We start from the raw sequence: 26,290 nt of genomic DNA, 5'->3' as shown, positions 1-26,290 counted from the left end.
CCTTCTGCAGCTGTTGAGGGCCCTAGTGAGACCCCACCTGGAGTATTGAGTGCAGTTTTGGTCTCCAAATTTGAGGAAGGACATTCTTGCTATTGAGGGAATGTAGCGTAAGTTCACAAGTTTAATTCCCGGAATGGCGGGACTGTCATATGTTGAATGATTGGAGCGACTGGACTTGTATACACTGGAATTTAGAAGGATGAGAGGGGATCTGATTGAAGCATATAAGATTATTAAGGGATTGGACACTGGAAGCAGGAAGCATGTTCCCACTGATGGGCGAGTCCAGAACTAGAGGCCACAGTTTAAGAATAAGGGGTAGGCCATTTAGAACAGAGATGCGGACAAACTTTTTCACCCAGAGAGTGGTGGATATGTGGAATGCTCTGCCCCAGAAGGCAGTGGAGGCCAAGTCTCTGGATGCATTCTAGAGAGAATTAGATAGAGCTCTTATAGATAGCGGAGTTAAGGGATATGGGGAGAGGGCACGCGGCAGATTACACGGTATGCGTCGGTGTCTATGTGAGGAAGCGATGGTAAAGTGAATGTTAGTCGCTACATTGAACTGAAGAGATCAACTGAAACTGCTATAACAAGCAGTTGTAAAAAGGGATGGAAGGATAATAGGTTTCATGGTGGATAATGAACTGCAGATTGAGGTCATGCATATTGACAGTGGCAGAGAGCGTGAGTATGTGTGTGTGACTGGTGGGTTGATGAGTGAGTGAGTGTGTGTGATTGGTGGGTTGATGAGTGAGTGACTGTAGGTGAGCTGCTGATTGTGTATCGCTGAACAGTGGGCAGGCATGCAATGGTGTTTGCGGGGTGAGCAAATAATAGCAGGTTAGCGGGATGTGCTGGGGAATTAGCTCAAATGGTAGAGCGCTCGCTTTGCATGCGAGAGGTAGCGAGATCGATGCTCGCATTCTCCATGGACATTTTGTATTCAGAGGAATTCGTCTCATCAAGTGCCTGCGAAGCTTGGAATGCACCAAAGATGCGGCTGGAAGACATGGAGCGGAAAGTGTGTCAGTCGAAGGGCAGGGAGAAAATGTGGTAGGTTTGCTGCGTTGAAAGCAGATAGGAGGAAAAGCTAGCTGGCAGCTGGTGTTTCAGTAATGCATGAGCTGCAGACGACGATTCAGGCATAAATCAGGTGAGTGGCTATAAGGACATTGCCCTGGATACTGGGTGAAAAGAGAAAGCTGAGTCACCTTTTATTTGAATGGGCAAGGACGATGAAACAGCTGTGTTGGTATCGTAGTGTACGTAGAATTGTCAGAAGCGCGGAGATATGCATCATCCCGTGACCTGTGGCTCCCAGTGCTGGAAGGACGAGATAGTTGCCATAGGCCGGCTTTTGCCATCGGTCGACAGGTGCCAGGCTGAATTCTGCATAATGGTTATCGGTAGGAGCCAACGTGGAGAAAAAGGTGTCGCTTTTCCTTCGATAGCTCAGTTGGTAGAGCGGAGGACTGTAGAGGAAATGGAGTCATCCTTAGGTCGCTGGTTCGATTCCGGCTCGAAGGATCATGTCTTCTTTTACTGCGCCCATCATCAATTACATACCACAGAGCTTTTCGCTGGCGCGCACAAGAATGCATTTGCTACGACTCTTGACGGGACAGAAGAAACAGGCATTTGAGCACATAATAGGCAATGCCAGCATATCACTCGCTCACTTTTCAGAACGCTGTTTCCTCACGCAGGCTGCCCTGACAGTACCACAGCACTCACCGCTCCCTGTTTAACAGAAGGATCGAAATCTGCCCTTCGTAGCAAGTGTATAGAGGAAGAGACTGACACAAAGGCCCAGGGGGAACATCGGTGACCTCTTCGTTGGAAGACTTTTTGCGGTCACTCTAGCTTCAGCCATTCCAAAGCGACAGAGCAAGGGATGCCAGAATCTGAATTTCGGCACATCGTTGGAGGGCACCGTATTAAGCGAAGCTAACTAGCGGTAGTGTTGTCGGCCTGTTGTACTTTTCATATATCAGGTGAGGGGCACGTCTGCCCTTTTGTGTGTTGGCACAAGTCGGAAGAAAATTGTTCATTTTTCTCCAAGAGGATTGATGTGTGAGCTGCGAAATAGAAGAGGTAGCTGTACATTAAGGGACCGGATGAAGACGTTATGGCTCTTTGCACAAGGGAACTCTTGGAACAGGTTTGCGTTGTGGTTATGTACGCATTGTGTTCTCTTGCCCATCATCCGTCCAGGACAAAGGCAAATGCTCCAACGTTATCGACTTTAGTCGTTCAGCTTTTCAGCTGACTAGACACCTGGCTGCAGTTTTCCAGAAACGTCCGAGAATGCTGCATAGAAATAGGCGGCAATGGGTGATACGAGAAAGATCTCTTTGACGGCCGTGTAGATTTCCAGCAGAATGCTCAGTTGAAGATGGAGTTGTACAATCTGTCAGAAGTGGATGACGCCGCCATCTGTATGGACAGTAGACAATAGGTGCAGGAGTAGACCATTCCGCCCATTGAGCCTGCACCGCCATTCTGTCTGACCATGGCTGGTCATCCACAATCAGCACCCCGTCCCTGCCTTCTGCCCATATCCCTTGACTCTGGTATCTTTAGGAGCCCTATCTAACCCTTTCAATCGAGAGAACTGGCCTCCACTGCCTTCTGAGGCGGAGCATTGCATAGATCCGCAGCTATCGCGGTGAAAAAGTGTTTCCTCAACTATGTTTGTTAAGTGTGTTGTTGGTGAAATCTTGTTTTTGAGGGGTTAGATTTCAGTTGCGGTGAATATGGATGTTCTCGAATGCGACAGATTACACGGTACGTGTGGGTGTCTCTGTGAAGAAGCGATGGTAAAGTGAATGTTAGTCGCTACATTGAACTGGAGAGATCAATTGTAACTGCTATAACAAGCAGTTGTATAAAGGGATGGAAGGATAATAGGTTTCATGGTGGATAATGAACTGCAGATTGAGGTCATGCATATTGACAGTGGCAGAGAGCGTGAGTATGTGTGTGTGACTGGTGGGTTGATGAGTGAGTGAGTGAGTGTGTGTGATTGGTGGGTTGATGAGTGAGTGACTGTAGGTGAGCTGCTGATTGTGTATCGCTGAACAGTGGCAGGCATGCAATGGTGTTTGTCGGGGTGAGCAAATTATAGCAGGTTAGCGGGATGTGCTGGGGAATTAGCTCAAATGGTAGAGCGCTCGCTTAGCATGCGAGAGGTAGCGAGATCGATGCTCGCATTCTCCATGGACATTTTGTATTCAGAGGAATTCGTCTCAGCAAGTGCCTGCGAAGCTTGGAATGCACAAAAGATGCGGCTGGCGGACATGGAGCGGAAAGTGTGTCAGTCGAAGGGCAGGGAGAAAATGTGGTAGGTTTGCTGCGTTGAAAGCAGATAGGAGGAAAGGCTAGCTGGCAGCTGGTGTTTCAGTAATGCATGAGCTGCAGACGACGATTCAGGCATAAATCAGGTGAGTGGCTATAAGGACATTGCCCTGGATACTGGGTGAAATGAGAAAGCTGAGTCACCTTTTATTTGAACTTGGCAAGTTCGATGAAAGAGCTGTGTTGGTATCGTAGTGTACGTAGAAATGTCAGAAGCGCGGAGATATGCATCATCCCGTGACCTGTGGCCCCTAGTGCTGGAAGGACGAGATAGTTGCCATAGGCCGGGTTTTGCCATCGCTCGACAGATGCCAGGCTGAATTCTGCATAATGATTGTCGCTTTTCCTTCGATAGCTCAGTTGGTAGAGCGGAGGACTGTAGAGGAAATGGAGTCATCCTTAGGTCGCTGGTTGGATTCCGGCTCGAAGGATCATGTCTTCTTTTACTGCGCCCATCATCAATTACATACCACAGAGCTTTTCGCTGGCGCGCACAAGAATGCATTTGCTACGACTCTTGACGGGACAGAAGAAACAGGCATTTGAGCACATAATAGGCAATGCCAGCATATCACTCGCTCACTTTTCAGAACGCTGTTTCCTCACGCGGGCTGCCCTGACAGTACCACAGCACTCACCGCTCCCTGTTTAACAGAAGGATCGAAATCTGCCCTTCGTAGCAAGTGTATAGAGGAAGAGACTGACACAAAGGCCCAGGGGGAACATCGGTGACCTCTTCGTTGGAAGACTTTTTGCGGTCACTCTAGCTTCAGCCATTCCAAAGCGACAGAGCAAGGGATGCCAGAATCTGAATTTCGGCACATCGTTGGAGCGCACCGTATTATTACCTACCCCGGAACTTTGTGTCTTACCAGCAAAGATAGAAGTGTCCCTTGGAGTCTGGTGGTAGTATTTTCAACAGTGTTTATTTAGTAAAAATATATAAATCAGTATCAATGCAAATATACAGATAATATACGTTAGCGATACTAAACCTAAAAGTGCGGGTATAATAATAATCAATAATAAAAGAGGCTTTATGGTTGTCCCGGGGAAAATGAATTGTCATATGGAAATGTAAAGTTCAGTTCCGTTCATGCAGGCTGCGGTAGTTGTCAGTCAATGTATTGCAATTGTTGGAGAGAGAGAGAGACTAGAGAAAGAGAGCGCGCAAACAGTAACAGCTATGGTCTTTGCCAACCTTTCTTTACGATTTCGATCCATCGATGTGTCCTTGTTGTGGCCATTCAAGTGTGACCCCTCCGTCCTTTAGCTAGACCGTTCTTCCGTGGTGGACTCGTCACCCAGGCAAGGGTGGACACACACACAAGCCCCCACCGGTCTTGATATAAACACTGTGAGTTAAAATTTACCGACCCTTCGTTCGGTCTCCGATGTCCCACACTGTCTCGTGGGTTTCTGCTGCTCACTGGCGTTTCTCCTGGTGTGTCTGAGGTGTGTCACCCCAGACCTCAATTTTATCCCCACTCACGGGGTCTCAGGTGTCAATCTGGTTTGAATGACTTAACCCATCACACCAGCCTACTCTGGCTGTCCCCTGAGGGATTTCAATGAATAGAACAGTACCAAGTAAACAATCTTTCTCCAAAAGACAATAGCAGTAAATCTCCTCTTTTGTCACTAGGAGACGATCCACCCTGGGTAACTCTTAGCTGTGTCTCTCTCTCATTAACTTTCATGAGCTGTTATCAATAACAACTGCCCTGGCAGATTTCCTTTATCTATCTTACTTCCTTGATAACAGCATCGAAACAGTAGCGATTTGCGATTCTCCAAAATGGGGGCCATGGGCCACTCTGCACCCTTCTGCCCATCAGAGTTGTTCATCCTTCGTAACAGTATAAAGTGAAGCTAACTAGCGGTAGTGTTGTCGGTCTGTTCTACTTTTCATATATCAGGTGAGGGGCACGTCTGCCCATTTGTGTGGTGGCACAAGTCGGAAGATAATTCTTCATAATTTCTCCAAGAGGATTGAAGTGTGAGCTGCGAAATAGAAGAGGTAGTTGTACATTAAGTGACCGGATGAAGACGTTATGGCTCTTTGCACAAGGGAGCTCTTGGAACAGGTTTGCGGTATGGTTATGTACGCACTGTGTTCTCTTGCCCATCATCCGTCCAGGACAAAGGCAAATGCTCCAGTAATGATCGACTTCAGACATTCAGCTTTTCAGCTGACTAGACATCTGGCTGCAGTTTTCCAAAAATGTCCGAGAATGCTGCATAGAAATAGGCGGCAATGGGAGATACGAGAATGCTCTCTTTGACAGCAGTGTAGATTTCCAGCAGAATGCTCAGTTGAAGATGGAGTTGTATAATCTGTCAGAAGTGGATGACACCGCCATCTGAATGGACAGTAGTCAATAGGTGCAGGAGTAGGCCAATCCGCCCATCGAGCCTGCACAGCCATTCAGTCTGATCATGGCTGATCATCCATAATCTTTCACCCCGTTCCTGCCTTCTGCCCATATCCCTTGACTCTGCTATCTTTAAGAGCTCAATCTAACTCTTTCAGTCCAGAGAATTGACATCCACTGCCTTCTGAGGCGGAACAGTCCATAGATCCGTGCAAATGTATGGCTGATGCAGTTTAATGTGGATAAATGTGAGGTTATCTACTTTGATGGCAAGAACAGGAAGGCAGATTACTATCTAAATGGAGTCAAGTTAGGAAAAGGGGAAGTACAACGAGATCTAGGTGTTCTTGTACATCAGTCAATAAAATCCATCATGCAGGTACAGCAGGCAGTGAAGATATCTGATGGCATGCTGGCTTTATTAACAAGAGGAATTGAGTATAGGAGTAAAGAGGTCCTTCTGCAGCTGTTGAGGGCCCTAGTGAGACCCCACCTGGAGTATTGAGTGCAGTTTTGGTCTCCAAATTTGAGGAAGGACATTCTTGCTATTGAGGGAATGTAGCGTAAGTTCACAAGTTTAATTCCCGGAATGGCGGGACTGTCATATGTTGAATGATTGGAGCGACTGGACTTGTATACACTGGAATTTAGAAGGATGAGAGGGGATCTGATTGAAGCATATAAGATTATTAAGGGATTGGACACTGGAAGCAGGAAGCATGTTCCCACTGATGGGCGAGTCCAGAACTAGAGGCCACAGTTTAAGAATAAGGGGTAGGCCATTTAGAACAGAGCTGCGGACAAACTTTTTCACCCAGAGAGTGGTGGATATGTGGAATGCTCTGCCCCAGAAGTCTCTGGATGCATTCTAGAGAGAATTAGATAGAGCTCTTATAGATAGCGGGGTTAAGGGATATGGGGAGAGGGCACGCGGCAGATTACACGGTATGCGTCGGTGTCTATGTGAGGAAGCGATGGTAAAGTGAATGTTAGTCGCTACATTGAACTGAAGAGATCAACTGAAACTGCTATAACAAGCAGTTGTAAAAAGGGATGGAAGGATAATAGGTTTCATGGTGGATAATGAACTGCAGATTGAGGTCATGCATATTGACAGTGGCAGAGAGCGTGAGTATGTGTGTGTGACTGGTGGGTTGATGAGTGAGTGAGTGTGTGTGATTGGTGGGTTGATGAGTGAGTGACTGTAGGTGAGCTGCTGATTGTGTATCGCTGAACAGTGGGCAGGCATGCAATGGTGTTTGTCGGGGTGAGCAAATAATAGCAGGTTAGCGGGATGTGCTGGGGAATTAGCTCAAATGGTAGAGCGCTCGCTTTGCATGCGAGAGGTAGCGAGATCGATGCTCGCATTCTCCATGGACATTTTGTATTCAGAGGAATTCGTCTCATCAAGTGCCTGCGAAGCTTGGAATGCACAAAAGATGCGGCTGGCGGACATGGAGCGGAAAGTGTCTCAGTCGAAGGGCAGGGAGAAAATGTGGTAGGTTTGCTGCGTTGAAAGCAGATAGGAGGAAAAGCTAGCTGGCAGCTGGTGTTTCAGTAATGCATGAGCTGCAGACGACGATTCAGGCATAAATCAGGTGAGTGGCTATAAGGACATTGCCCTGGATACTGGGTGAAAAGAGAAAGCTGAGTCACCTTTTATTTGAATGGGCAAGAACGATGAAACAGCTGTGTTGGTATCGTAGTGTACGTAGAAATGTCAGAAGCGCGGAGATATGCATCATCCCGTGACCTGTGGTCCCCAGTGCTGGAAGGACGAGATAGTTGCCATAGGCCGGGTTTTGCCATCGCTCGACAGATGCCAGGCTGAATTCTGCATAATGATTGTCGCTTTTCCTTCGATAGCTCAGTTGGTAGAGCGGAGGACTGTAGAGGAAATGGAGTCATCCTTAGGTCGCTGGTTCGATTCCGGCTCGAAGGATCAGGTCTTCTTTTACTGCGCCCATCATCAATTGCATACCACAGAGCTTTTCGCTGGTGCGCACAAGAATGCATTCGCTACGACTCTTGACGGGACAGAAGAAACAGGCATTTGATCACATAATAGGCAATGCCAGCATATCACTCGCTCACATTTCAGAACGCTGTTTCCTCACGCAGGCTGCCCTGACAGTAGCACAGCTCTCACCGCTCCCTGAGTAATAGAAAGATCGAAATCTGCCCTTCGTAGCAAGTGTATAGAGGAAGAGACTGACACAAAGGCCCAGGGGGAACATCGGTGACCTCTTCGTTGGAAGACTTTTTGCAGTCACTCTAGCTTCAGCCATTCCAAAGCGACAGAGCAAGGGATGCCAGAATCTGAATTTCGGCACATCGTTGGAGGGCACCGTATTAAGCGAAGCTAACTAGCGGTAGTGTTGTCGGCCTGTTGTACTTTTCATATATCAGGTGAGGGGCACGTCTGCCCATTTGTGTGTTGGCACAAGTCGGAAGAAAATTGTTCATTTTTCTCCAAGAGGATTGATGTGTGAGCTGCGAAATAGAAGAGGTAGCTGTACATTAAGGGACCGGATGAAGACGTTATGGCTCTTTGCACAAGGGAACTCTTGGAACAGGTTTGCGTTGTGGTTATGTACGCATTGTGTTCTCTTGCCCATCATCCGTCCAGGACAAAGGCAAATGCTCCAACGTTATCGACTTTAGTCGTTCAGCTTTTCAGCTGACTAGACACCTGGCTGCAGTTTTCCAGAAACGTCCGAGAATGCTGCATAGAAATAGGCGGCAATGGGTGATACGAGAAAGATCTCTTTGACGGCAGTGTAGATTTCCAGCAGAATGCTCAGTTGAAGATGGAGTTGTACAATCTGTCAGAAGTGGATGACGCCGCCATCTGTATGGACAGTAGACAATAGGTGCAGGAGTAGACCATTCCGCCCATTGAGCCTGCACCGCCATTCTGTCTGACCATGGCTGGTCATCCACAATCAGCACCCCGTCCCTGCCTTCTGCCCATATCCCTTGACTCTGGTATCTTTAGGAGCCCTATCTAACCCTTTCAATCGAGAGAACTGGCCTCCACTGCCTTCTGAGGCGGAGCATTGCATAGATCCGCAGCTATCGCGGTGAAAAAGTGTTTCCTCAACTATGTTTGTTAAGTGTGTTGTTGGTGAAATCTTGTTTTTGAGGGGTTAGATTTCAGTTGCGGTGAATATGGATGTTCTCGAATGCGACAGATTACACGGTACGTGTGGGTGTCTCTGTGAAGAAGCGATGGTAAAGTGAATGTTAGTCGCTACATTGAACTGGAGAGATCAATTGAAACTGCTATAACAAGCAGTTGTATAAAGGGATGGAAGGATAATAGGTTTCATGGTGGTTAAAGAATTGCAGATTGAGGTCATGCATATTGACAGTGGCGGAGAGCGTGAGTATGTGTTTGTGACTGATGGGTTGATGAGTGAGTGAGTGTGTGTGATTGGTGCGTTGATGAGTGAGTGACTGTAGGTGAGCTGCTGATTGTGTATCGCTGAACAGTGGGCAGGCATGCAATGGTGTTTGTCGGGGTGAGCAAATAATAGTATGTTAGCGGGATGTGCTGGGGAATTAGCTCAAATGGTAGAGCGCTCGCTTTGCATGCGAGAGGTAGCGAGATCGATGCTCGCATTCTCCATGGACATTTTGTATTCAGAGGAATTCGTCTCATCAAGTGCCTGCGAAGCTTGGAATGCACAAAAGATGCGGCTGGCGGACATGGAGCGGAAAGTGTGTCAGTCGAAGGGCAGGGAGAAAATGTGGTAGGTTTGCTGCGTTGAAAGCAGATAGGAGGAAAAGCTAGCTGGCAGCTGGTGTTTCAGTAATGCATGAGCTGCAGACGACTATTCAGGCATAAATCAGGTGAGTGGCTATAAGGACATTGCCCTGGTTACTGGGTGAAAAGAGAAAGCTGAGTCACCTTTTATTTGAACGGGCAAGGACGATGAAAGAGCTGTGTTGGTATCGTAGTGTACGTAGAAATGTCAGAAGCGCGGAGATATGCATCATCCCGTGACCTGTGGTCCCCAGTGCTGGAAGGACGAGATAGTTGCCATAGGCCGGGTTTTGCCATCGCTCGACAGATGCCAGGCTGAATTCTGCATAATGATTGTCGCTTTTCCTTCGATAGCTCAGTTGGTAGAGCGGAGGACTGTAGAGGAAATGGAGTCATCCTTAGGTCGCTGGTTCGATTCCGGCTCGAAGGATCAGGTCTTCTTTTACTGCGCCCATCATCAATTGCATACCACAGAGCTTTTCGCTGGTGCGCACAAGAATGCATTCGCTACGACTCTTGACGGGACAGAAGAAACAGGCATTTGATCACATAATAGGCAATGCCAGCATATCACTCGCTCACATTTCAGAACGCTGTTTCCTCACGCAGGCTGCCCTGACAGTACCACAGCTCTCACCGCTCCCTGAGTAATAGAAAGATCGAAATCTGCCCTTCGTAGCAAGTGTATAGAGGAAGAGACTGACACAAAGGCTCAGGGGGAACATCGGTGACCTCTTCGTTGGAAGACTTTTTGCAGTCACTCTAGCTTCAGCCATTCCAAAGCGACAGAGCAAGGGATGCCAGAATCTGAATTTCGGCACATCGTTGGAGGGCACCGTATTAAGCGAAGCTAACTAGCGGTAGTGTTGTCGGCCTGTTGTACTTTTCATATATCAGGTGAGGGGCACGTCTGCCCATTTGTGTGTTGGCACAAGTCGGAAGAAAATTGTTCATTTTTCTCCAAGAGGATTGATGTGTGAGCTGCGAAATAGAAGAGGTAGCTGTACATTAAGGGACCGGATGAAGACGTTATGGCTCTTTGCACAAGGGAACTCTTGGAACAGGTTTGCGTTGTGGTTATGTACGCATTGTGTTCTCTTGCCCATCATCCGTCCAGGACAAAGGCAAATGCTCCAACGTTATCGACTTTAGTCGTTCAGCTTTTCAGCTGACTAGACACCTGGCTGCAGTGTTCCAGAAATGTCCGAGAATGCTGCATAGAAATAGGCGGCAATGGGTGATACGAGAAAGATCTCTTTGACGGCAGTGTAGATTTCCAGCAGAATGCTCAGTTGAAGGTGGAGTTGTACAATCTGTCAGAAGTGGATGACGTCGCCATCTGAATGGACAGTAGACAGTAGGTGCAGGAGTAGGCCATTTCGCCCATCGTGCCTGCACCGCCATTCTGTCTGACCATGGCTGATCATCCACAATCAGCACCCCGTCCCTGCCTTCTGCCCATATCCCTTGACCCTGGTATCTTTAGGAGCCCTATCTAACCCTTTCAATCGAGAGAACTGGCCTCCACTGCCTCCTGAGGCGGAGCATTGCATAGATCCGCAGCTATCGCGGTGAAAAAGTGTTTCCTCAACTATTTTTATTAAGTGTGTTGTTGGTGAAATCTTGTTTTTGAGGGGTTAGATTTCAGTTGCGGTTAATATGGATGTTCACGAATGCGACAGATTACACGGTACGTGTGGGTGTCTCTGTGAAGAAGCGATGGTAAAGTGAATGTTAGTCGCTACATTGAACTGGAGAGATCAATTGAAACTGCTATAACAAACAGTTGTATAAAGGGATGGAAGGATAATAGGTTTCATGGTGGATAATGAACTGCAGATTGAGGTCATGCATATTGACAGTGGCAGAGAGCGTGAGTATGTGTTTGTGACTGGTGGGTTGATGAGTGAGTGAGTGTGTGTGATTGGTGGGTTGATGAGTGAGTGACTGTAGGTGAGCTGCTGATTGTGTATCGCTGAACAGTGGCAGGCATGCAATGGTGTTTGTCGGGGTGAGCAAATTATAGTATGTTAGCGGGATGTGCTGGGGAATTAGCTCAAATGGTAGAGCGCTCGCTTTGCATGCGAGAGGTAGCGAGATCGATGCTCGCATTCTCCATGGACATTTTGTATTCAGAGGAATTCGTCTCATCAAGTGCCTGCGAAGCTTGGAATGCACCAAAGATGCGGCTGGCGGACATGGAGCGGAAAGTGTGTCAGTCGAAGGGCAGGGAGAAAATGTGGTAGGTTTGCTGCGTTGAAAGCAGATAGGAGGAAAAGCTAGCTGGCAGCTGGTGTTTCAGTAATGCATGAGCTGCAGACGACTATTCAGGCATAAATCAGGTGAGTGGCTATAAGGACATTGCCCTGGTTACTGGGTGAAAAGAGAAAGCTGAGTCACCTTTTATTTGAACGGGCAAGGACGATGAAAGAGCTGTGTTGGTATCGTAGTGTACGTAGAAATGTCAGAAGCGCGGAGATATGTATCATCCCGTGTCCTGTGGCCCCCAGTGCTGGAAGGACGAGATAGTTGCCATAGGCCGGGTTTTGCCATCGCTCGACAGATGCCAGGCTGAATTCTGCATAATGATTGTCGCTTTTCCTTCGATAGCTCAGTTGGTAGAGCGGAGGACTGTAGAGGAAATGGAGTCATCCTTAGGTCGCTGGTTCGATTCCGGCTCGAAGGATCAGGTCTTCTTTTACTGCGCCCATCATCAATTGCATACCACAGAGCTTTTCGCTGGTGCGCACAAGAATGCATTCGCTACGACTCTTGACGGGACAGAAGAAACAGGCATTTGAGCACATAATAGGCAATGCCAGCATATCACTCGCTCACATTTCAGAACGCTGTTTCCTCACGCAGGCTGCCCTGACAGTACCACAGCTCTCACCGCTCCCTGAGTAATAGAAAGATCGAAATCTGCCCTTCGTAGCAAGTGTATAGAGGAAGAGACTGACACAAAGGCTCAGGGGGAACATCGGTGACCTCTTCGTTGGAAGACTTTTTGCAGTCACTCTAGCTTCAGCCATTCCAAAGCGACAGAGCAAGGGATGCCAGAATCTGAATTTCGGCACATCGTTGGAGGGCACCGTATTAAGCGAAGCTAACTAGCGGTAGTGTTGTCGGCCTGTTGTACTTTTCATATATCAGGTGAGGGGCACGTCTGCCCATTTGTGTGTTGGCACAAGTCGGAAGAAAATTGTTCATTTTTCTCCAAGAGGATTGATGTGTGAGCTGCGAAATAGAAGAGGTAGCTGTACATTAAGGGACCGGATGAAGACGTTATGGCTCTTTGCACAAGGGAACTCTTGGAACAGGTTTGCGTTGTGGTTATGTACGCATTGTGTTCTCTTGCCCATCATCCGTCCAGGACAAAGGCAAATGCTCCAACGTTATCGACTTTAGTCGTTCAGCTTTTCAGCTGACTAGACACCTGGCTGCAGTTTTCCAGAAACGTCCGAGAATGCTGCATAGAAATAGGCGGCAATGGGTGATACGAGAAAGATCTCTTTGACGGCAGTGTAGATTTCCAGCAGAATGCTCAGTTGAAGGTGGAGTTGTACAATCTGTCAGAAGTGGATGACGTCGCCATCTGAATGGACAGTAGACAGTAGGTGCAGGAGTAGGCCATTCCGCCCATCGTGCCTGCACCGCCATTCTGTCTGACCATGGCTGATCATCCACAATCAGCACCCCGTCCCTGCCTTCTGCCCATATCCCTTGACCCTGGTATCTTTAGGAGCCCTATCTAACCCTTTCAATCGAGAGAACTGGCCTCCACTGCCTCCTGAGGCGGAGCATTGCATAGATCCGCAGCTATCGCGGTGAAAAAGTGTTTCCTCAACTATTTTTATTAAGTGTGTTGTTGGTGAAATCTTGTTTTTGAGGGGTTAGATTTCAGTTGCGGTGAATATGGATGTTCACGAATGCGACAGATTACACGGTACGTGTGGGTGTCTCTGTGAAGAAGCGATGGTAAAGTGAATGTTAGTCGCTACATTGAACTGGAGAGATCAATTGAAACTGCTATAACAAACAGTTGTATAAAGGGATGGAAGGATAATAGGTTTCATGGTGGATAATGAACTGCAGATTGAGGTCATGCATATTGACAGTGGCAGAGAGCGTGAGTATGTGTTTGTGACTGGTGGGTTGATGAGTGAGTGAGTGTGTGTGATTGGTGGGTTGATGAGTGAGTGACTGTAGGTGAGCTGCTGATTGTGTATCGCTGAACAGTGGCAGGCATGCAATGGTGTTTGTCGGGGTGAGCAAATTATAGTATGTTAGCGGGATGTGCTGGGGAATTAGCTCAAATGGTAGAGCGCTCGCTTAGCATGCGAGAGGTAGCGAGATCGATGCTCGCATTCTCCATGGACATTTTGTATTCAGAGGAATTCGTCTCATCAAGTGCCTGCGAAGCTTGGAATGCACCAAAGATGCGGCTGGCGGACATGGAGCGGAAAGTGTGTCAGTCGAAGGGCAGGGAGAAAATGTGGTAGGTTTGCTGCGTTGAAAGCAGATAGGAGGAAAAGCTAGCTGGCAGCTGGTGTTTCAGTAATGCATGAGCTGCAGACGACTATTCAGGCATAAATCAGGTGAGTGGCTATAAGGACATTGCCCTGGTTACTGGGTGAAAAGAGAAAGCTGAGTCACCTTTTATTTGAACGGGCAAGGACGATGAAAGAGCTGTGTTGGTATCGTAGTGTACGTAGAAATGTCAGAAGCGCGGAGATATGCATCATCCCGTGTCCTGTGGCCCCCAGTGCTGGAAGGACGAGATAGTTGCCATAGGCCGGGTTTTGCCATCGCTCGACAGATGCCAGGCTGAATTCTGCATAATGATTGTCGCTTTTCCTTCGATAGCTCAGTTGGTAGAGCGGAGGACTGTAGAGGAAATGGAGTCATCCTTAGGTCGCTGGTTCGATTCCGGCTCGAAGGATCAGGTCTTCTTTTACTGCGCCCATCATCAATTGCATACCACAGAGCTTTTCGCTGGTGCGCACAAGAATGCATTCGCTACGACTCTTGACGGGACAGAAGAAACAGGCATTTGAGCACATAATAGGCAATGCCAGCATATCACTCGCTCACATTTCAGAACGCTGTTTCCTCACGCAGGCTGCCCTGACAGTACCACAGCTCTCACCGCTCCCTGAGTAATAGAAAGATCGAAATCTGCCCTTCGTAGCAAGTGTATAGAGGAAGAGACTGACACAAAGGCTCAGGGGGAACATCGGTGACCTCTTCGTTGGAAGACTTTTTGCAGTCACTCTAGCTTCAGCCATTCCAAAGCGACAGAGCAAGGGATGCCAGAATCTGAATTTCGGCACATCGTTGGAGGGCACCGTATTAAGCGAAGCTAACTAGCGGTAGTGTTGTCGGCCTGTTGTACTTTTCATATATCAGGTGAGGGGCACGTCTGCCCATTTGTGTGTTGGCACAAGTCGGAAGAAAATTGTTCATTTTTCTCCAAGAGGATTGATGTGTGAGCTGCGAAATAGAAGAGGTAGCTGTACATTAAGGGACCGGATGAAGACGTTATGGCTCTTTGCACAAGGGAACTCTTGGAACAGGTTTGCGTTGTGGTTATGTACGCATTGTGTTCTCTTGCCCATCATCCGTCCAGGACAAAGGCAAATGCTCCAACGTTATCGACTTTAGTCGTTCAGCTTTTCAGCTGACTAGACACCTGGCTGCAGTTTTCCAGAAACGTCCGAGAATGCTGCATAGAAATAGGCGGCAATGGGTGATACGAGAAAGATCTCTTTGACGGCAGTGTAGATTTCCAGCAGAATGCTCAGTTGAAGGTGGAGTTGTACAATCTGTCAGAAGTGGATGACGTCGCCATCTGAATGGACAGTAGACAGTAGGTGCAGGAGTAGGCCATTCCGCCCATCGTGCCTGCACCGCCATTCTGTCTGACCATGGCTGATCATCCACAATCAGCACCCCGTCCCTGCCTTCTGCCCATATCCCTTGACCCTGGTATCTTTAGGAGCCCTATCTAACCCTTTCAATCGAGAGAACTGGCCTCCACTGCCTCCTGAGGCGGAGCATTGCATAGATCCGCAGCTATCGCGGTGAAAAAGTGTTTCCTCAACTATTTTTATTAAGTGTGTTGTTGGTGAAATCTTGTTTTTGAGGGGTTAGATTTCAGTTGCGGTGAATATGGATGTTCACGAATGCGACAGATTACACGGTACGTGTGGGTGTCTCTGTGAAGAAGCGATGGTAAAGTGAATGTTAGTCGCTACATTGAACTGGAGAGATCAATTGAAACTGCTATAACAAACAGTTGTATAAAGGGATGGAAGGATAATAGGTTTCATGGTGGATAATGAACTGCAGATTGAGGTCATGCATATTGACAGTGGCAGAGAGCGTGAGTATGTGTTTGTGACTGGTGGGTTGATGAGTGAGTGAGTGTGTGTGATTGGTGGGTTGATGAGTGAGTGACTGTAGGTGAGCTGCTGATTGTGTATCGCTGAACAGTGGCAGGCATGCAATGGTGTTTGTCGGGGTGAGCAAATTATAGTATGTTAGCGGGATGTGCTGGGGAATTAGCTCAAATGGTAGAGCGCTCGCTTAGCATGCGAGAGGTAGCGAGATCGATGCTCGCATTCTCCATGGACATTTTGTATTCAGAGGAATTCGTCTCATCAAGTGCCTGCGAAGCTTGGAATGCACCAAAGATGCGGCTGGCGGACATGGAGCGGAAAGTGTGTCAGTCGAAGGGCAGGGAGAAAATGTGGTAGGTTTGCTGCGTTGAAAGCAGATAGGAGGAAAAGCTAGCTGGCAGCTGGTGTTTCAGTAATGCATGAGCTGCAGACGACTATTCAGGCATAAATCAGGTGAGTGGCTATAAGGACATTGCCCTGGTTACTGGGTGAAAAGAGAAAGCTGAGTCACCTTTTATTTGAACGGGCAAGGACGATGAAAGAGCTGTGTTGGTATCGTAGTGTACGTAGAAATGTCAGAAGCGCGGAGATATGTATCATCCCGTGTCCTGTGGCCCCCAGTGCTGGAAGGACGAGATAGTTGCCATAGGCCGGGTTTTGCCATCGCTCGACAGATGCCAGGCTGAATTCTGCATAATGATTGTCGCTTTTCCTTCGATAGCTCAGTTGGTAGAGCGGAGGACTGTAGAGGAAATGGAGTCATCCTTAGGTCGCTGGTTCGATTCCGGCTCGAAGGATCAGGTCTTCTTTTACTGCGCCCATCATCAATTGCATACCACAGAGCTTTTCGCTGGTGCGCACAAGAATGCATTCGCTACGACTCTTGACGGGACAGAAGAAACAGGCATTTGATCACATAATAGGCAATGCCAGCATATCACTCGCTCACATTTCAGAACGCTGTTTCCTCACGCAGGCTGCCCTGACAGTACCACAGCTCTCACCGCTCCCTGAGTAATAGAAAGATCGAAATCTGCCCTTCGTAGCAAGTGTATAGAGGAAGAGACTGACACAAAGGCCCAGGGGGAACATCGGTGACCTCTTCGTTGGAAGACTTTTTGCGGTCACTCTAGCTTCAGCCATTCCAAAGCGACAGAGCAAGGGATGCCAGAATCTGAATTTCGGCACATCGTTACAGGGCACCGTATAAAGCGAAGCTAACTAGCGGTAGTGTTGTCGGCCTGTTGTACTTTTCGTATATCAGGTGAGGGGCACGTCTGCCCATTTGTGTGGTGGCACAAGTCGGAAGAAAATTGTTCATTTTTCTCCAAGAGGATTGATGTGTGAGCTGCGAAATAGAAGAGGTAGCTGTACATTAAGGGACCGGATGAAGACGTTATGGCTCTTTGCACAAGGGAACTCTTGGAACAGGTTTGCGTTGTGGTTATGTACGCACTGTGTTCTCTTGCGCATCATCCGTCCAGGACAAAGGCAAACGCTCCAGGAATGATCGACTTGAGTCATTGCGCTTTTCAGCTGACTGGACATCTGGCTGCAGTTTTCCAGAAACGTCCGAGAATGCTGCATAGAAATAGGCGGCAATGGGTGATACGAGAAAGATCTCTTTGACGGCCGTGTAGATTTCCAGCAGAATGCTCAGTTGAAGGTGGAGTTGTACAATCTGAAAGAAGTGGATGACGTCGCCATCTGAATGGACAGTAGACAGTAGGTGCAGGAGTAGGCCATTCCGCCCATCGTGCCTGCACCGCCATTCTGTCTGACCATGGCTGATCATCCACAATCAGCACCCCGTCCCTGCCTTCTGCCCATATCCCTTGACCCTGGTATCTTTAGGAGCCCTATCTAACATTTTCAATCGAGAGAACTGGCCTCCACTGCCTCCTGAGGCGGAGCATTGCATAGATCCGCAGCTATCGGGGTGAAAAAGTGTTTCCTCAACTATTTTTATTAAGTGTGTTGTTGGTGAAATCTTGTTTTTGAGGGGTTAGATTTCAGTTGCGGTGAATATGGATGTTCACGAATGCGACAGATTACACGGTACGTGTGGGTGTCTCTGTGAAGAAGCGATGGTAAAGTGAATGTTAGTCGTTACATTGAACTGGAGAGATCAATTGAAACTGCTATAACAAACAGTTGTATAAAGCGATGGAAGGATAATAGGTTTCATGGTGGATAATGAACTGCAGATTGAGGTCATGCATATTGACAGTGGCAGAGAGCGTGAGTATGTGTGTGTGACTGGTGGGTTGATGAGTGAGTGAGTGAGTGTGTGTGATTGGTGGGTTGATGAGTGAGTGACTGTAGGTGAGCTGCTGATTGTGTATCGCTGAACAGTGGCAGGCATGCAATGGTGTTTGTCGGGGTGAGCAAATTATAGCAGGTTAGCGGGATGTGCTGGGGAATTAGCTCAAATGGTAGAGCGCTCGCTTAGCATGCGAGAGGTAGCGAGATCGATGCTCGCATTCTCCATGGACATTTTGTATTCAGAGGAATTCGTCTCAGCAAGTGCCTGCGAAGCTTGGAATGCACAAAAGATGCGGCTGGCGGACATGGAGCGGAAAGTGTGTCAGTCGAAGGGCAGGGAGAAAATGTGGTAGGTTTGCTGCGTTGAAAGCAGATAGGAGGAAAGGCTAGCTGGCAGCTGGTGTTTCAGTAATGCATGAGCTGCAGACGACGATTCAGGCATAAATCAGGTGAGTGGCTATAAGGACATTGCCCTGGATACTGGGTGAAATGAGAAAGCTGAGTCACCTTTTATTTGAACTTGGCAAGTTCGATGAAAGAGCTGTGTTGGTATCGTAGTGTACGTAGAAATGTCAGAAGCGCGGAGATATGCATCATCCCGTGACCTGTGGCCCCTAGTGCTGGAAGGACGAGATAGTTGCCATAGGCCGGGTTTTGCCATCGCTCGACAGATGCCAGGCTGAATTCTGCATAATGATTGTCGCTTTTCCTTCGATCGCTCAGTTGGTAGAGCGGAGGACTGTAGAGGAAATGGAGTCATCCTTAGGTCGCTGGTTCGATTCCGGCTCGAAGGATCATGTCTTCTTTTACTGCGCCCATCATCAATTACATACCACAGAGCTTTTCGCTGGCGCGCACAAGAATGCATTTGCTACGACTCTTGACGGGACAGAAGAAACAGGCATTTGAGCACATAATAGGCAATGCCAGCATATCACTCGCTCACATTTCAGAACGCTGTTTCCTCACGCAGGCTGCCCTGACAGTACCACAGCACTCACCGCTCCCTGTTTAACAGAAGGATCGAAATCTGCCCTTCGTAGCAATTGTATAGAGGAAGAGACTGACACAAAGGCCCAGGGGGAACATCGGTGACCTCTTCGTTGGAAGACTTTTTGCGGTCACTCTAGCTTCAGCCATTCCAAAGCGACAGAGCAAGGGATGCCAGAATCTGAATTTCGGCACATCGTTGGAGCGCACCGTATTATTACCTACCCCGGAACTTTGTGTCTTACCAGCAAAGATAGAAGTGTCCCTTGGAGTCTGGTGGTAGTATTTTCAACAGTGTTTATTTAGTAAAAATATATAAATCAGTATCAATGCAAATATACAGATAATATACGTTAGCGATACTAAACCTAAAAGTGCGGGTATAATAATAATCAATAATAAAAGAGGCTTTATGGTTGTCCCGGGGAAAATGAATTGTCATATGGAAATGTAAAGTTCAGTTCCGTTCATGCAGGCTGCGGTAGTTGTCAGTCAATGTATTGCAATTGTTGGAGAGAGAGAGAGACTAGAGAAAGAGAGCGCGCAAACAGTAACAGCTATGGTCTTTGCCAACCTTTCTTTACGATTTCGATCCATCGATGTGTCCTTGTTGTGGCCATTCAAGTGTGACCCCTCCGTCCTTTAGCTAGACCGTTCTTCCGTGGTGGACTCGTCACCCAGGCAAGGGTGGACACACACACAAGCCCCCACCGGTCTTGATATAAACACTGTGAGTTAAAATTTACCGACCCTTCGTTCGGTCTCCGATGTCCCACACTGTCTCGTGGGTTTCTGCTGCTCACTGGCGTTTCTCCTGGTGTGTCTGAGGTGTGTCACCCCAGACCTCAATTTTATCCCCACTCACGGGGTCTCAGGTGTCAATCTGGTTTGAATGACTTAACCCATCACACCAGCCTACTCTGGCTGTCCCCTGAGGGATTTCAATGAATAGAACAGTACCAAGTAAACAATCTTTCTCCAAAAGACAATAGCAGTAAATCTCCTCTTTTGTCACTAGGAGACGATCCACCCTGGGTAACTCTTAGCTGTGTCTCTCTCTCATTAACTTTCATGAGCTGTTATCAATAACAACTGCCCTGGCAGATTTCCTTTATCTATCTTACTTCCTTGATAACAGCATCGAAACAGTAGCGATTTGCGATTCTCCAAAATGGGGGCCATGGGCCACTCTGCACCCTTCTGCCCATCAGAGTTGTTCATCCTTCGTAACAGTATAAAGTGAAGCTAACTAGCGGTAGTGTTGTCGGTCTGTTCTACTTTTCATATATCAGGTGAGGGGCACGTCTGCCCATTTGTGTGGTGGCACAAGTCGGAAGATAATTCTTCATAATTTCTCCAAGAGGATTGAAGTGTGAGCTGCGAAATAGAAGAGGTAGTTGTACATTAAGTGACCGGATGAAGACGTTATGGCTCTTTGCACAAGGGAGCTCTTGGAACAGGTTTGCGGTATGGTTATGTACGCACTGTGTTCTCTTGCCCATCATCCGTCCAGGACAAAGGCAAATGCTCCAGTAATGATCGACTTCAGACATTCAGCTTTTCAGCTGACTAGACATCTGGCTGCAGTTTTCCAAAAATGTCCGAGAATGCTGCATAGAAATAGGCGGCAATGGGAGATACGAGAATGCTCTCTTTGACAGCAGTGTAGATTTCCAGCAGAATGCTCAGTTGAAGATGGAGTTGTATAATCTGTCAGAAGTGGATGACACCGCCATCTGAATGGACAGTAGTCAATAGGTGCAGGAGTAGGCCAATCCGCCCATCGAGCCTGCACAGCCATTCAGTCTGATCATGGCTGATCATCCATAATCTTTCACCCCGTTCCTGCCTTCTGCCCATATCCCTTGACTCTGCTATCTTTAAGAGCTCAATCTAACTCTTTCAGTCCAGAGAATTGACATCCACTGCCTTCTGAGGCGGAACAGTCCATAGATCCGTGCAAATGTATGGCTGATGCAGTTTAATGTGGATAAATGTGAGGTTATCTACTTTGATGGCAAGAACAGGAAGGCAGATTACTATCTAAATGGAGTCAAGTTAGGAAAAGGGGAAGTACAACGAGATCTAGGTGTTCTTGTACATCAGTCAATAAAATCCATCATGCAGGTACAGCAGGCAGTGAAGATATCTGATGGCATGCTGGCTTTATTAACAAGAGGAATTGAGTATAGGAGTAAAGAGGTCCTTCTGCAGCTGTTGAGGGCCCTAGTGAGACCCCACCTGGAGTATTGAGTGCAGTTTTGGTCTCCAAATTTGAGGAAGGACATTCTTGCTATTGAGGGAATGTAGCGTAAGTTCACAAGTTTAATTCCCGGAATGGCGGGACTGTCATATGTTGAATGATTGGAGCGACTGGACTTGTATACACTGGAATTTAGAAGGATGAGAGGGGATCTGATTGAAGCATATAAGATTATTAAGGGATTGGACACTGGAAGCAGGAAGCATGTTCCCACTGATGGGCGAGTCCAGAACTAGAGGCCACAGTTTAAGAATAAGGGGTAGGCCATTTAGAACAGAGCTGCGGACAAACTTTTTCACCCAGAGAGTGGTGGATATGTGGAATGCTCTGCCCCAGAAGTCTCTGGATGCATTCTAGAGAGAATTAGATAGAGCTCTTATAGATAGCGGGGTTAAGGGATATGGGGAGAGGGCACGCGGCAGATTACACGGTATGCGTCGGTGTCTATGTGAGGAAGCGATGGTAAAGTGAATGTTAGTCGCTACATTGAACTGAAGAGATCAACTGAAACTGCTATAACAAGCAGTTGTAAAAAGGGATGGAAGGATAATAGGTTTCATGGTGGATAATGAACTGCAGATTGAGGTCATGCATATTGACAGTGGCAGAGAGCGTGAGTATGTGTGTGTGACTGGTGGGTTGATGAGTGAGTGAGTGTGTGTGATTGGTGGGTTGATGAGTGAGTGACTGTAGGTGAGCTGCTGATTGTGTATCGCTGAACAGTGGGCAGGCATGCAATGGTGTTTGTCGGGGTGAGCAAATAATAGCAGGTTAGCGGGATGTGCTGGGGAATTAGCTCAAATGGTAGAGCGCTCGCTTTGCATGCGAGAGGTAGCGAGATCGATGCTCGCATTCTCCATGGACATTTTGTATTCAGAGGAATTCGTCTCATCAAGTGCCTGCGAAGCTTGGAATGCACAAAAGATGCGGCTGGCGGACATGGAGCGGAAAGTGTCTCAGTCGAAGGGCAGGGAGAAAATGTGGTAGGTTTGCTGCGTTGAAAGCAGATAGGAGGAAAAGCTAGCTGGCAGCTGGTGTTTCAGTAATGCATGAGCTGCAGACGACGATTCAGGCATAAATCAGGTGAGTGGCTATAAGGACATTGCCCTGGATACTGGGTGAAAAGAGAAAGCTGAGTCACCTTTTATTTGAATGGGCAAGAACGATGAAACAGCTGTGTTGGTATCGTAGTGTACGTAGAAATGTCAGAAGCGCGGAGATATGCATCATCCCGTGACCTGTGGTCCCCAGTGCTGGAAGGACGAGATAGTTGCCATAGGCCGGGTTTTGCCATCGCTCGACAGATGCCAGGCTGAATTCTGCATAATGATTGTCGCTTTTCCTTCGATAGCTCAGTTGGTAGAGCGGAGGACTGTAGAGGAAATGGAGTCATCCTTAGGTCGCTGGTTCGATTCCGGCTCGAAGGATCAGGTCTTCTTTTACTGCGCCCATCATCAATTGCATACCACAGAGCTTTTCGCTGGTGCGCACAAGAATGCATTCGCTACGACTCTTGACGGGACAGAAGAAACAGGCATTTGATCACATAATAGGCAATGCCAGCATATCACTCGCTCACATTTCAGAACGCTGTTTCCTCACGCAGGCTGCCCTGACAGTAGCACAGCTCTCACCGCTCCCTGAGTAATAGAAAGATCGAAATCTGCCCTTCGTAGCAAGTGTATAGAGGAAGAGACTGACACAAAGGCCCAGGGGGAACATCGGTGACCTCTTCGTTGGAAGACTTTTTGCAGTCACTCTAGCTTCAGCCATTCCAAAGCGACAGAGCAAGGGATGCCAGAATCTGAATTTCGGCACATCGTTGGAGGGCACCGTATTAAGCGAAGCTAACTAGCGGTAGTGTTGTCGGCCTGTTGTACTTTTCATATATCAGGTGAGGGGCACGTCTGCCCATTTGTGTGTTGGCACAAGTCGGAAGAAAATTGTTCATTTTTCTCCAAGAGGATTGATGTGTGAGCTGCGAAATAGAAGAGGTAGCTGTACATTAAGGGACCGGATGAAGACGTTATGGCTCTTTGCACAAGGGAACTCTTGGAACAGGTTTGCGTTGTGGTTATGTACGCATTGTGTTCTCTTGCCCATCATCCGTCCAGGACAAAGGCAAATGCTCCAACGTTATCGACTTTAGTCGTTCAGCTTTTCAGCTGACTAGACACCTGGCTGCAGTTTTCCAGAAACGTCCGAGAATGCTGCATAGAAATAGGCGGCAATGGGTGATACGAGAAAGATCTCTTTGACGGCAGTGTAGATTTCCAGCAGAATGCTCAGTTGAAGATGGAGTTGTACAATCTGTCAGAAGTGGATGACGCCGCCATCTGTATGGACAGTAGACAATAGGTGCAGGAGTAGACCATTCCGCCCATTGAGCCTGCACCGCCATTCTGTCTGACCATGGCTGGTCATCCACAATCAGCACCCCGTCCCTGCCTTCTGCCCATATCCCTTGACTCTGGTATCTTTAGGAGCCCTATCTAACCCTTTCAATCGAGAGAACTGGCCTCCACTGCCTTCTGAGGCGGAGCATTGCATAGATCCGCAGCTATCGCGGTGAAAAAGTGTTTCCTCAACTATGTTTGTTAAGTGTGTTGTTGGTGAAATCTTGTTTTTGAGGGGTTAGATTTCAGTTGCGGTGAATATGGATGTTCTCGAATGCGACAGATTACACGGTACGTGTGGGTGTCTCTGTGAAGAAGCGATGGTAAAGTGAATGTTAGTCGCTACATTGAACTGGAGAGATCAATTGAAACTGCTATAACAAGCAGTTGTATAAAGGGATGGAAGGATAATAGGTTTCATGGTGGTTAAAGAATTGCAGATTGAGGTCATGCATATTGACAGTGGCGGAGAGCGTGAGTATGTGTTTGTGACTGATGGGTTGATGAGTGAGTGAGTGTGTGTGATTGGTGCGTTGATGAGTGAGTGACTGTAGGTGAGCTGCTGATTGTGTATCGCTGAACAGTGGGCAGGCATGCAATGGTGTTTGTCGGGGTGAGCAAATAATAGTATGTTAGCGGGATGTGCTGGGGAATTAGCTCAAATGGTAGAGCGCTCGCTTTGCATGCGAGAGGTAGCGAGATCGATGCTCGCATTCTCCATGGACATTTTGTATTCAGAGGAATTCGTCTCATCAAGTGCCTGCGAAGCTTGGAATGCACAAAAGATGCGGCTGGCGGACATGGAGCGGAAAGTGTGTCAGTCGAAGGGCAGGGAGAAAATGTGGTAGGTTTGCTGCGTTGAAAGCAGATAGGAGGAAAAGCTAGCTGGCAGCTGGTGTTTCAGTAATGCATGAGCTGCAGACGACTATTCAGGCATAAATCAGGTGAGTGGCTATAAGGACATTGCCCTGGTTACTGGGTGAAAAGAGAAAGCTGAGTCACCTTTTATTTGAACGGGCAAGGACGATGAAAGAGCTGTGTTGGTATCGTAGTGTACGTAGAAATGTCAGAAGCGCGGAGATATGCATCATCCCGTGACCTGTGGTCCCCAGTGCTGGAAGGACGAGATAGTTGCCATAGGCCGGGTTTTGCCATCGCTCGACAGATGCCAGGCTGAATTCTGCATAATGATTGTCGCTTTTCCTTCGATAGCTCAGTTGGTAGAGCGGAGGACTGTAGAGGAAATGGAGTCATCCTTAGGTCGCTGGTTCGATTCCGGCTCGAAGGATCAGGTCTTCTTTTACTGCGCCCATCATCAATTGCATACCACAGAGCTTTTCGCTGGTGCGCACAAGAATGCATTCGCTACGACTCTTGACGGGACAGAAGAAACAGGCATTTGATCACATAATAGGCAATGCCAGCATATCACTCGCTCACATTTCAGAACGCTGTTTCCTCACGCAGGCTGCCCTGACAGTACCACAGCTCTCACCGCTCCCTGAGTAATAGAAAGATCGAAATCTGCCCTTCGTAGCAAGTGTATAGAGGAAGAGACTGACACAAAGGCTCAGGGGGAACATCGGTGACCTCTTCGTTGGAAGACTTTTTGCAGTCACTCTAGCTTCAGCCATTCCAAAGCGACAGAGCAAGGGATGCCAGAATCTGAATTTCGGCACATCGTTGGAGGGCACCGTATTAAGCGAAGCTAACTAGCGGTAGTGTTGTCGGCCTGTTGTACTTTTCATATATCAGGTGAGGGGCACGTCTGCCCATTTGTGTGTTGGCACAAGTCGGAAGAAAATTGTTCATTTTTCTCCAAGAGGATTGATGTGTGAGCTGCGAAATAGAAGAGGTAGCTGTACATTAAGGGACCGGATGAAGACGTTATGGCTCTTTGCACAAGGGAACTCTTGGAACAGGTTTGCGTTGTGGTTATGTACGCATTGTGTTCTCTTGCCCATCATCCGTCCAGGACAAAGGCAAATGCTCCAACGTTATCGACTTTAGTCGTTCAGCTTTTCAGCTGACTAGACACCTGGCTGCAGTGTTCCAGAAATGTCCGAGAATGCTGCATAGAAATAGGCGGCAATGGGTGATACGAGAAAGATCTCTTTGACGGCAGTGTAGATTTCCAGCAGAATGCTCAGTTGAAGGTGGAGTTGTACAATCTGTCAGAAGTGGATGACGTCGCCATCTGAATGGACAGTAGACAGTAGGTGCAGGAGTAGGCCATTTCGCCCATCGTGCCTGCACCGCCATTCTGTCTGACCATGGCTGATCATCCACAATCAGCACCCCGTCCCTGCCTTCTGCCCATATCCCTTGACCCTGGTATCTTTAGGAGCCCTATCTAACCCTTTCAATCGAGAGAACTGGCCTCCACTGCCTCCTGAGGCGGAGCATTGCATAGATCCGCAGCTATCGCGGTGAAAAAGTGTTTCCTCAACTATTTTTATTAAGTGTGTTGT

At 47.8% G+C, this 26,290-nt stretch overlaps 18 non-coding genes across 18 annotated transcripts; all 18 read left to right on the top strand.

Moving 5' to 3' along the window:
• Nucleotides 1-859: 859 nt before the first annotated feature.
• trnaa-ugc (transfer RNA alanine (anticodon UGC)) lies at nt 860-932 on the top strand. The gene has a single exon. It is a non-coding gene; the product is annotated as a tRNA-Ala (tRNA).
• A 512-nt stretch (nt 933-1,444) lies between these two features.
• Nucleotides 1,445-1,530, top strand: trnay-gua (transfer RNA tyrosine (anticodon GUA)). Its single transcript is given in 2 exon segments — nt 1,445-1,481; nt 1,495-1,530. It is a non-coding gene; the product is annotated as a tRNA-Tyr (tRNA).
• A 1,619-nt stretch (nt 1,531-3,149) lies between these two features.
• trnaa-agc (transfer RNA alanine (anticodon AGC)) lies at nt 3,150-3,222 on the top strand. Its single transcript has one exon. It is a non-coding gene; the product is annotated as a tRNA-Ala (tRNA).
• A 3,814-nt stretch (nt 3,223-7,036) lies between these two features.
• trnaa-ugc (transfer RNA alanine (anticodon UGC)) lies at nt 7,037-7,109 on the top strand. Its single transcript has one exon. It is a non-coding gene; the product is annotated as a tRNA-Ala (tRNA).
• A 482-nt stretch (nt 7,110-7,591) lies between these two features.
• Nucleotides 7,592-7,677, top strand: trnay-gua (transfer RNA tyrosine (anticodon GUA)). The gene is given in 2 exon segments: nt 7,592-7,628; nt 7,642-7,677. It is a non-coding gene; the product is annotated as a tRNA-Tyr (tRNA).
• A 1,616-nt stretch (nt 7,678-9,293) lies between these two features.
• Nucleotides 9,294-9,366, top strand: trnaa-ugc (transfer RNA alanine (anticodon UGC)). The gene has a single exon. It is a non-coding gene; the product is annotated as a tRNA-Ala (tRNA).
• Nucleotides 9,367-9,848: 482 nt separating this feature from the next.
• On the top strand, nt 9,849-9,934 carry trnay-gua (transfer RNA tyrosine (anticodon GUA)). The gene is given in 2 exon segments: nt 9,849-9,885; nt 9,899-9,934. It is a non-coding gene; the product is annotated as a tRNA-Tyr (tRNA).
• A 1,615-nt stretch (nt 9,935-11,549) lies between these two features.
• Nucleotides 11,550-11,622, top strand: trnaa-ugc (transfer RNA alanine (anticodon UGC)). Its single transcript has one exon. It is a non-coding gene; the product is annotated as a tRNA-Ala (tRNA).
• A 482-nt stretch (nt 11,623-12,104) lies between these two features.
• trnay-gua (transfer RNA tyrosine (anticodon GUA)) lies at nt 12,105-12,190 on the top strand. The gene is given in 2 exon segments: nt 12,105-12,141; nt 12,155-12,190. It is a non-coding gene; the product is annotated as a tRNA-Tyr (tRNA).
• A 1,615-nt stretch (nt 12,191-13,805) lies between these two features.
• Nucleotides 13,806-13,878, top strand: trnaa-agc (transfer RNA alanine (anticodon AGC)). The gene has a single exon. It is a non-coding gene; the product is annotated as a tRNA-Ala (tRNA).
• Nucleotides 13,879-14,360: 482 nt separating this feature from the next.
• Nucleotides 14,361-14,446, top strand: trnay-gua (transfer RNA tyrosine (anticodon GUA)). Its single transcript is given in 2 exon segments — nt 14,361-14,397; nt 14,411-14,446. It is a non-coding gene; the product is annotated as a tRNA-Tyr (tRNA).
• Nucleotides 14,447-16,061: 1,615 nt separating this feature from the next.
• On the top strand, nt 16,062-16,134 carry trnaa-agc (transfer RNA alanine (anticodon AGC)). Its single transcript has one exon. It is a non-coding gene; the product is annotated as a tRNA-Ala (tRNA).
• A 482-nt stretch (nt 16,135-16,616) lies between these two features.
• Nucleotides 16,617-16,702, top strand: trnay-gua (transfer RNA tyrosine (anticodon GUA)). Its single transcript is given in 2 exon segments — nt 16,617-16,653; nt 16,667-16,702. It is a non-coding gene; the product is annotated as a tRNA-Tyr (tRNA).
• A 1,620-nt stretch (nt 16,703-18,322) lies between these two features.
• Nucleotides 18,323-18,395, top strand: trnaa-agc (transfer RNA alanine (anticodon AGC)). The gene has a single exon. It is a non-coding gene; the product is annotated as a tRNA-Ala (tRNA).
• A 3,814-nt stretch (nt 18,396-22,209) lies between these two features.
• trnaa-ugc (transfer RNA alanine (anticodon UGC)) lies at nt 22,210-22,282 on the top strand. Its single transcript has one exon. It is a non-coding gene; the product is annotated as a tRNA-Ala (tRNA).
• Nucleotides 22,283-22,764: 482 nt separating this feature from the next.
• On the top strand, nt 22,765-22,850 carry trnay-gua (transfer RNA tyrosine (anticodon GUA)). The gene is given in 2 exon segments: nt 22,765-22,801; nt 22,815-22,850. It is a non-coding gene; the product is annotated as a tRNA-Tyr (tRNA).
• Nucleotides 22,851-24,466: 1,616 nt separating this feature from the next.
• On the top strand, nt 24,467-24,539 carry trnaa-ugc (transfer RNA alanine (anticodon UGC)). The gene has a single exon. It is a non-coding gene; the product is annotated as a tRNA-Ala (tRNA).
• A 482-nt stretch (nt 24,540-25,021) lies between these two features.
• Nucleotides 25,022-25,107, top strand: trnay-gua (transfer RNA tyrosine (anticodon GUA)). Its single transcript is given in 2 exon segments — nt 25,022-25,058; nt 25,072-25,107. It is a non-coding gene; the product is annotated as a tRNA-Tyr (tRNA).
• Nucleotides 25,108-26,290: the final 1,183 nt, after the last annotated feature.

This window comes from Hemitrygon akajei, chromosome 1 (assembly GCF_048418815.1).
Source record: "Hemitrygon akajei chromosome 1, sHemAka1.3, whole genome shotgun sequence".
Taxonomy (NCBI): domain Eukaryota; kingdom Metazoa; phylum Chordata; class Chondrichthyes; order Myliobatiformes; family Dasyatidae; genus Hemitrygon; species Hemitrygon akajei.
Note: the sequence above shows the minus strand (reverse complement) of the source record. Positions and strands in the feature narration are given on the sequence as shown.